The sequence below is a fragment of the Oryx dammah genome, unplaced genomic scaffold, assembly GCF_014754425.2.
Source record: "Oryx dammah isolate SB20612 unplaced genomic scaffold, SCBI_Odam_1.1 HiC_scaffold_24, whole genome shotgun sequence".
NCBI classification, from domain to species: Eukaryota; Metazoa; Chordata; class Mammalia; order Artiodactyla; family Bovidae; genus Oryx; species Oryx dammah.
The window spans coordinates 2,219,867-2,229,934 of NW_024070208.1; the positions used below are offsets into that span (position 1 = coordinate 2,219,867).

The following is a 10,068-nucleotide window of genomic DNA, read 5'->3' on the forward strand; positions in this document are numbered from 1 at the left end:
AGCCTTATCAAAGCTTTTCACATGGTGCTTCGATAGTTCATTTTTTGATGGGCAGAATCTGAGTCGTGCACCCTTATCTGGCTTCATTATTATGGATATGAACATGGTTCCCGAGACTCTCACTGGTTCCACAAAAGGAGATTTTTGAAAAGGCAACCTGATAAATTCCCCATTCAATGAGAGCTGAGGAGTGTTTTATTCCACAGTACCGTAGTTTAAAGGCATGTGACCTGAGTTTCTGCAGGAAGTTGTTTTTAATAGGGAGACTATTTAGGTTACAAACCTTGAACCCTCCTTCTCTTCCTCTAAACCCAGTTTAAGTGCTTTCCCCCTCACATCTATTTATGCAAGAGAGCCTGGAATGAAAGAAAGGAATCTGGAAAGAGGAAATTGAGAGCCCTGCCAAACACCTGGAAAAGCATTTAAGAAGAACATGCAATTCACTTCATACGAACTCAGATCCATCCAATTCACATCTGAAAAAAAGAATAGTTTTTGATCTGAAGCCCCGGAGGACCACATTTCTACTGCTGATGCTCTCCATTGTGTGCTGTTGATCCCTTGTTTTTTCATGACTCAGAAGTTGAAAAGGGCTTAACTAGTCGGTCAGGAAAGAAAGAATCTTATCATTAGGGTAAGTAGTATCAGGATCTCAGTTTCTCGGCAAGGATATTCACTACAGGCTGGGCATTATGCTAACACTATCCGATTATTTCTTACAGCAACTCCAAGGAATGAAACCTTATTATCTCTACTGTGTAGGTTAGGTAATTGAGGTTTAGAGATATTATATGATTTACCCAAGGTCACTCAGCCAGCAAATGATAGAAAAAGGGTGTGACTCCCCCAGCAGTGGGACCCCAGGCCTGAGCGTTTCACTGCAGATCCTACCACAGCAGAGGTGATGGAGACGGCGGAGCCATGTGACCCGTCAACGCAGGGATGGAGAGACAGCAAAGGTCAGGAGCACTTGTCCTTTTCCTCATAAGGGCTATTTTAGGCCTTGCTTCTTAGCTTTCATCTATGCATTAGAATCCTTTTTGTTTCCATACATAATGCAAAATTGTCTACATCTCTAAAACTTTATTCTGAGCCTTACGTAATAATTTGTATAAGGTCAAATTTGCATAAGTCAAGTGTTAAGTAACCCGGTTAGCATCTGCACATCACTATCTGTAACTAAATAGAAAGGGAAATGAGAAAGACTGGTAGGATAGGTTTTTTACACAGAGCCTGAGAGAAAAAGGATTATAGGGAATAAAGAAGCAGGTATGGAGAGGCAAACAGAAACTCTGAGAAAGGAACCCAGTTGAAGGGGAGAACTTAACTCTTTAAAAAAAATTTTTTTTTAATTATGAAAGTATGATATATTTTGAGCTTCCCCAGTGGCTCAGCATTAAAGAATCCACCTGCAATGCAGATGACGCAGGAGATGTGGGTTTGATCCCTGGAGGAGGGCAAGGCAACCCACTCCAGTATTCTTACCTGGAGAATCCCATGGACAAAGGAGCCTGGCGGGCTACAGTCCATAGGGTCGCAGAGTCAGACAAAACTGAAATGACTGGGTACACACAGCATGTGATAACACATTTACAGGAAAGCTGGAAAATACAAAACAATTACATATAGTTCCACTATATCTTACAAGTATTTTTTACGTAAATAAATTTTGAGATTTTTAGTTGGAGTTTCAATATCAAACTCTCAAAAATCAATAGAATGAATATACAGAGAAGTTGAAGGATATAATAGACCTGAAAATTACTGTGAACCAATTCAACATAATTAAGATTTATACAATTTTCACATAATAATAGGACACAAATTCTATTCAAGTTCCCATAGACTGTAAACTAGGAGACACTGGAACATATCCACGGACATAAAACAAGGTGCAAAAATTCCATTGTCTAAAGGTAGAACTTAATTCTTAAGTCAGTTATAAAAATTCACATGCTAGCCTGGATCCTTCTCACTTCTTTTTCTCTTTCTCCTTCTTTCCCTCCTCTCTCACTCTCTGCCCCCTTCCTACCTCCCTCTTTTCTCTCTTTCCTTGCTTGTTTGGTTATTAAGCTCTTTCAGATTCTCAGAAACATAAATATGTTCAGGACAGCTCAACCACGGTAGTTACTTTTAAGAATACTGGAGAAAATAAGGAAGTAAGAAAAACAAAGAAAAGTCCAGCATTTAAACCACCAGGTCTTAGGAATAATGGCTCTCTGTTCCGAATCAGACCTCAAGGACACTGAGAACAGCATTCAGCGGCTCACAAGGTCGCCGTTGGCCCTCCCCACATCAGAAAAGTCTCTAGAGCCTCTGTCTCAGCTTCTGCTTCACTCACAATCACAGATTCTACTTACTCTTTCTACCTCATGGTATTTTCTTACTCTTGACTTCAACTATCTCACAGTTTTGTCTTCCTTCTGTATATATCACAGCTTTTGACAAATCACAAGTCTAATTTAACTCATTCTTTTATTTGAAGAATATTTAGTATGAGACGCTTCTCTTATATGTTTCCTGGACACCCATTTCTTCCCTGTATTGAAGACTTTTCAGAACATCTGACCAGTTCACAAGAATCCCCTTAACTATTCATCTGTCTCCTTGTCATTTTGTACCTGATCCCACTCACCTGTCAGCCCAGTCCCAAGACCAGAGTTCTGATCAGTTCCTTCTCTGGTAGCATTGAGAGAATGAGCCTATCCAGGTAGCTGGTTTTCTAACTTATATAAGAAGGCTGTCTTCCTTCTTGCCATGGACTGTCTCATTCGTTCCAACCCAGACAGAACTCAGTTCTCTATCACCATTATCATGACAAATATCTGGTCATCAAATATCTTTCAACCTCCGTCATCTGTTGTTAACGAGGAGAAGGATAGTCGTGCAGTTTCTTCCCTCCTCCCTGTCCTTTCTAACTCTGTCCCTCCTCAGTCACACTCACTCTTCTTGGTTTATGTGTAGATTTTACAGCACTCAGCTTGTGCAGTTTGAGCATGTCCTCAGGGCTTACCCACTCAGCCTACCAACTCATCCGAGGATTACTTCAAACTAGGTATTCCTCTTCAGAGGAGTCCTAGGCAATTTATTTTCCTTAGATAGCTTTGTTCTTCAGAGCTGTGACCAGATTTTAACTGTGACCAGTGCTTTAGAATAGCACTCAGACTGGTGAACCATCTTGGGGACCAGATGAAGAGAAGGAGAGTGGAGAGTCAGAAAGAACACTTCTGGGTGGACAGTGTCTCTCCAGTCCCTGTCGCTGTCCTCTCTAATGTTAGGCTGCATTCTCTCCCTTGGGTTCTCTGAAACAGCCCGTTAGTTAATAACTCCTTCTTTGCTTAGACAGCCTAGATTAGCTAGGCTATTTATCTGTCAGCCAGTAACCCTAATTAAATACTGCTCTATCACTACACCTCACTTTTTATCACTACTGTCAGTTATGTCTGCGCTCTTTCTTGACTAGAAGCTTCTCAAGGGCAAGGGCTGCATTTGTCTTGCTCACTGTTTCATTCCCAGGACTTAGCATGTTTCCTGGATACTTAATAAATATATTTGGATTGACTCTGCAGTTATCGATTACCACCTGCACCAAGCACTGTGAATGAAAGATGAAAGACATGATCCTCAGCCCTGTCCGACTCTTTGCAACCGTGTGGACTGTAGCCCTCCAGGCTCCTCTGTCCATGAGGTTCTCCGGGCAAGGATACTGGAGCAGGCTGCCATGCACTCCTGCAGGGAATCTTCCCTACTCAGGGATCAAACCCGTGTCTCTTACCTCCTCTGCGTCAGCAGGCAGGTAGGTACCTTACCACTAGTGCAACCTGGGAAGAGTCTAGTTGCTTTCAGCCCAGTTCTACTTCTACTTTATGTGTCCCTTGTATTAGTGAGGACTTTTTGAGCTTTTGTGAAGGAGGTAGGGTTGGCTCGAGTGACCAGATCTCACAAAAGGCAAGGATAAAACTGGGCTGTGGGAACAGCTGGAGCCAGGGACAGATGTGGCCAGGACTTTTCTCCCTTTCTTGTCTCTGTCTGTGGGTTAGCTTCTCCACATCAGGCTTACTTCCTCCTGAGTATGGAAGAGTGCTGTGGTCCGTGGGGTCGCAAAGAGCCAGACACGACTGAGTGACTGAACTGACCTGATGGAAGAGAGGCAACCAGCAGTCTTCATGCTTACATTTTCCCAGGTTTATCATGAGTTTCCATGTTTACAATTTTAAAAGTACTGGGGAGCCCTTCCAGTTGGCTCAGATTTTGTTTAAGGCATTTCTCTGGGCCAATCACTGTGGAGAGAAGGCATCAGGATTGTTTTAGTTTGGGTTTCCATCCTTACACCAATCACAACCAGTAGGACGTGTCAGCTGGTGGCAGACAAATTAATAAGGGTCTGCCTACTCCATCTCCTTGACCTCACATGTACCAACTCCTTTCCCTGACTTTATTTGACAAATATCTATTAAAAGTTCATTTAGTGCAAAGCATTGTGCTAGGCTATTAGATTAAGCATTTACATTTAATGTATCAAAATTAAATTTTTTTAAGGAAAGCAAACATCTTTCCTTAATCCCTGCAGTCATAATTAAGTCTTTTCTGCATTTATTTTTCAGAGTCACAGTGTAGCAAAACCTTCAAGGACTGGTTTATTTGGACCATCCTAGTACACGTGAGTTGGGTGATTTTTATCTTTTGTTCCTATCCTTGCCATCTTTAATCTGTCAGGCAGTCCTGAATCTATACCATCAGGCTTGTTTGTTCTACTTCTCTATCCTTTTATCATGGTTCCATTAACTCACATCCAACGGTGTCAAGAGAATAAATAGTCCAATAAGACAGAAGAATATACTTCCAGTTTTAAAAAGAAAGAAGCATACAAGAAATACATAAATCATACCATATGACAATAGCTTAGAAGATTGCATGGGAGGATCTTTGTGCTTTCTGCAGGAGAAAAGAAAAATGAAATTTCCATGCCTTACATCAGCACTTGACAGCTGAATATTGGGCAGTAAAAGGAGGAATGGGTGTCAGGAATGATTTTGCCTGAAATAAGCACAAGTCCATGGAGGATGACCATATGTTTTCCCTGGCAATCATCTTATAATTCAGGATAATTTAAACCTAGCCTAAACCTACATTTTATCTAAGAAATTCTTAATCTTAAACATTCCCTCCTCATAATACATAGTCTGTTACAACATGGGCTTGACACGCAACTCCCTGTCACTTAATGTCACACCTATGTAATGGACACTCATGTCTCAATGAGCTCTTCCCAGATAAACAGAAGGCACCTGTCCAAGAGTAATAAACACTTGGTACACAGATTGCTAAGAGCACAAATAAAGATAAATTTGTTAGCCTGACCTAAATGTTCTCTGGATCTCAAATTAATCTAATGTTATCTGGCATTTGGCACTTCCTCTATCTAAAGTGAAAAGACCACTCTATTGTCAGGGTCTCATCACTCTTTTTCAAGAAGTAATTGTTCTTTTGCCTCCTGGTGCTTCCCTGCTGCTTCAATGGGGTACATTGTAAGCTCCAAATGTAGCACCCAGATTCAAGCAGAATATAATTCAAAGTCATTTAAAATCAAATGTTTGGTTCCTGGAGTCAACACTGATGTAAGGCTAAGCCTAACATCTAAGGGGAATTTTTTTTAGATTTTCTACATGACTTGAATTAGAAATTTATTATATTAGCATTTACAAATGCACTTTAGAGTTCTCAATTTAAACTCATAGTTTTACAGTTGAGGAAACCCAGACTCCAAGAACTAATTTCCCCAAGGTGACACAGACCTTAGTGAGTGCCAGCTTATTTTACCTTAATTATAGAGAAACTGAAACTATTTAACTGCTCAAAATATGTTCTATACATTTTAATTTGTTTAGTTATGACAAACAAAGAAATTTTCTCTGTCAATAGAAAGCTGGACTAATGAGCAGCCAACAAGCTTACCTGCCAACTTCTATAGATATTCACAAGTTAGTAATTAGTCTCCCTTTCTAGGAAATAAAGATTCTGTACACCAGTCTCTAAGAAGGAGAAGAACCATCGCGAAGGTCACCAGCTATAAACAGAGAAAACTCGTGCCCCAACCTCCCCATTAAATAAGAACACTTACATTAAAATTATTACTACTATTACTATTTAACATAATATAACCTCTGATGTCCTCCCAGAGCAAGTTCTGGAATGTGGTTTATAGCTCTTAGGAACTGATTCTCCTTTTACAACCAAAGCTTGTTTGCTGTTGCCTAGAAACCTGGTGTTTGAAAAAAGTCGCTTACTGACAACTATGACCAAAATGAAAGCTTTTCCTCATCTGAACCTAACCTGATCTTCTGCCTGAAACAGGCAAGATAGCTTTACAATAGGGCAGAATCACACTGCATGTACCTCAGACTCACTAGTCCAAAGGGTCATGTGACCACTGTGTGCTCCCTGCAAACCCTCCCAGGCTTGTGAGTTTCCCTTGTTTGCCACTTTGGCCACTTGATCAGTCCTTCTACTTCACCTACCCTCTCCACAGGATTGCCATACAGTGGTACAGATTTTTCCCAAGCATCTGCCCATTTTATTTGTTTAGAAGCAACAGTTCTCCAGCTGACTCTGTCCTCCTATCAGGACCAAATGCTCTTCGGGAAATTATTTTATTATTATTATTATTATTATTATTATTATTATTATGTACCTGCACTCTCCCAGTGCAATGCTTAGCAAGAGAACCGGGACACAAAGAGAACATGCTGAACAATCCCATATTTGTCAAGTTCAAAATCAGCAAACCTAAGTCTGTGGTTATACAGGTCAGATAGTGGCTGCCCTTGGCTGGGGTATCAACAATGAGTGGGCATCAAGAACCTGCTGGTGACACTAGAAAAGTAGTGTCTTGATGTGGGTAGCGGCAAAAATAACTTATGTAAGTACTCACCTAGTGTAAACGTGAATTGTGTACTTTACTATATGTAAATATGCATGTATTATGCTTCAATTTTAAAAATATGTTCTATTTTTTTTAACTTTTGTTTAAGGACCCAGTGATGTACTTGATGTGATTTATATAAGAAGCATTCCTCAAAGTCAGGTTTCCATTTTGGCTCAGCTGGTAAAGAATCTGCCTGCAATGAGGGAGATCTGGGTTCAGTCACTGGTTTGGGAAGATCCCCCCCAAAAAGCGAAAAACAACCCACCCCAATATTCTGGCCTGGATAATTCCATGGACTGTATAATCCATTGGGTCACAAAGAGTCAGACATGACTGAGCTGCCTTGCCTTTCATTCCTCAAGATCACCATTACTGTAACTATAAATTTCTTTTTCATGGTGCACAGAGTCTGTTGTCCTAGCCTTGGTCAATGGGGAAGCCCATGTTTATCCCCACCAGCCTGGTTGCTCTTGCAGGAGACAATGTTAGCCAGGCTGTTCTGCAGAGGATGTGGGCTACCGTCTCCCTGCACTGGGCTGCACCTTCCAGTGTTGTTATGATCACCTGGTGTTTTCTCCTGGTCAGAATTATCTTCTAGGTATCCAGAGTACACACACATCTTTCAGGCAAATCCAAAAGAACACTCAGAAATTTTCCTTCAAGTATTTTAAAAATATTTTAAATATAAAAGCATCACAATACCAAAGAATATTGTGTTTGATTCATAATCTTCATAATTAATAAAAGAAATGAAGGAGTGTGATCCCAATGATTATAGTATGCTAACTAATCACTTGGTTTCCTGTGTCCATGTTCTTTGTCCATCCTTGTCTGTACATACAAATAATTTAAAAGATATAGTCATACCATATAGGCATTAAAACAGGTACACAGATAAATAGAATGCAATAGAGAGTCTTTCCAATTTGGATGTCTTTTATTTCATTTTCTTGCCTAATTGCTCTAATTAGTACCTCTAGTATAATATTGAATAGATGTGGTGAGAGCAATATTATTGTATTATTCTTAACCTTGGAGGATCTAGTTTTCCCTCTTTAAGAATGATGTTAGTTGTGGATTTTTAGACATGGCCTGTATTAGGTAGAGGGCGTTCCCTTCAACTTTCAGTTCATTGAGGTTTTTTTGTTGTTGTTCCATGAAAGGATATTAGATTTTGCCAAATGCTTTTTCTGTGTCTGTTGAGATGATCATGTTGTTTTTTTCTCTTCACTGCATTAGTGTGGTATATTATATTGAATGATTTTTGTGTATTGAATTACCCATGCTTTGAGGAGATAAATCCTACTTGGTTATGGTGTATTATATTTTTATATGTTGCAGGATTTAGTTCGCTAGTATTTTGTGGAAGATTTTTGCATCTATAAGTGATATTGGTCTGTAGTTTTCTTGTGATGTCTTTGTCTGGCTTTGGTATCAGGGTCGTACTGGCTTCATAGAATGAGTCAGAAAGGATTCTTGGACTTCTACAGGCAGCATCTGATGGCAGGATGTCTCACAGGAAGTTCTCCACTCCCAGGCATTGGTTTCTGGGCTTCCTGCCTCAGAAGTACAGCAACCAGCACCAGGGGAAGGTGATGGGCTTCCCCAAGGATGACTCTTCCAAGCCCATGTACCTCTCAGCCTTCCTTGGCTACCAGGCTGGCATGACCCATGTTGTGAGAAAGGTTGATAGACCATGGTCCAAAGTGCATAAGAAAGAAGTTGTGGAGGTTGTGATCATAGTGGAGACTATGCCCTTTATGACTGTGGGCACTGTGGGCTGCACGGAAACACTATGAGGCCTCCAGACCTTTAAGTCCGTCTTTGCCGAGCATATCAGCAATGAGTGCAAAAGGCTTTTCTATTAGAACTGGCATTAAATATACGACAAACGCCTTCACCAGATACTGTAAGAAGTGACAGGATATAGAAAGCAAGAAGCAGCTGGAGAGGAACTTCAGCCCACACCCAGATGTGCCTGCTTCCCCTATGCCAGAAGAAGGCCCACCTAATGGAGAGCCAGGTGAACAGAGGCACTGTGGCAAAAAAAAATTGGACTGGACGCATAAGAAACTAGAGCAGCAGGTCCCTGTGAACCAAATATTTGAGTAGGATGAGACAATTACTGTCACTGGGACAACTAAGGGCAAATACTAAAAGGGACCACCAGGCATTAGCACACCAAGAAGCCACTCTGGAAAACCAGAGTTGCACTAGGTTGCCTGTATTTGGGTGTGCCATCTTCCCTGGGTGGTCTTTCTGTGGCTTGGGCTAGGCAGAAAGGCTACCATCACTGCACAAGATCAATAAGAAGATCTACAAGATTGGCCAGGGCTACCTCATTAAGAATGGCAAAATGATCAAGAACAATGCCTCTACTGATTACAACCAAAAGCATCAGCCCTTTGGGTGGCTTTGTCCACTGTGGTGAAGTGACCAACGACTTTTTTATGCTCAAAGACTGTTTGGTAGGAACCAAGAAGAGAGTACTCACCCTGTGCAAGTCTTTGCTGATGCGGACCGAACAGCAGGCCCTAGAGAAAGTTAACTTCAAGTTTATTCACATCACCTCCAAATTTGGCCATGGCTGCTTCCAGATTGTAGAAGAAAAGAAAGGGTTCATGGGACCACTTAAGAAGGACTGAATTGCAAAGGAAGAAGGGGCTTCATATCAGAATAGATTGTACAACTGGCAAAATCTCAATAAAGTTGATTTCCAGTGACAACAAAAGAAGAAAGTGTTCCCTCTTCTATTTTTAAGAAGAGTTTGCAAAGGACTGATGTCAATTCTCCTCTAAATGTGTGGTAGAAATCATCAGGATATAATTTCCTTTACACATTTAAATGGTATGGTATTAACACAGTGCTATTTTAGCTTGTATTTCTTTAATAACTAGCAAGGGAGGGATTGGGGGCAGGAGAAGAAGGGGATGACAGAGGATGAGATGGCTGGATGGCATCATTGACTCAATGGACGTGAATCTGAGTGAACTCTGGGAGTTGGTGATGGACAGGGAGGCCTGGCATGCTGCGATTCATGGGGTTGCAAAGAGTCGGACACAACTGAGCGACTGAACTAAACTGAACTGAAAGTTAAACATCTTCCCAAATGTTTCTTGTTAATTATCTCTCTTGGTATGTAT

The 10,068-nt window shown here is 40.9% G+C and overlaps 1 pseudogene; it reads left to right on the top strand.

The window, feature by feature from the left end:
* The first annotated feature begins 8,433 nt into the window (after positions 1 to 8,433).
* Positions 8,434 to 9,657, top strand: LOC120883155 (annotated as a pseudogene).
* The last annotated feature ends 411 nt before the right edge of the window (positions 9,658 to 10,068 follow it).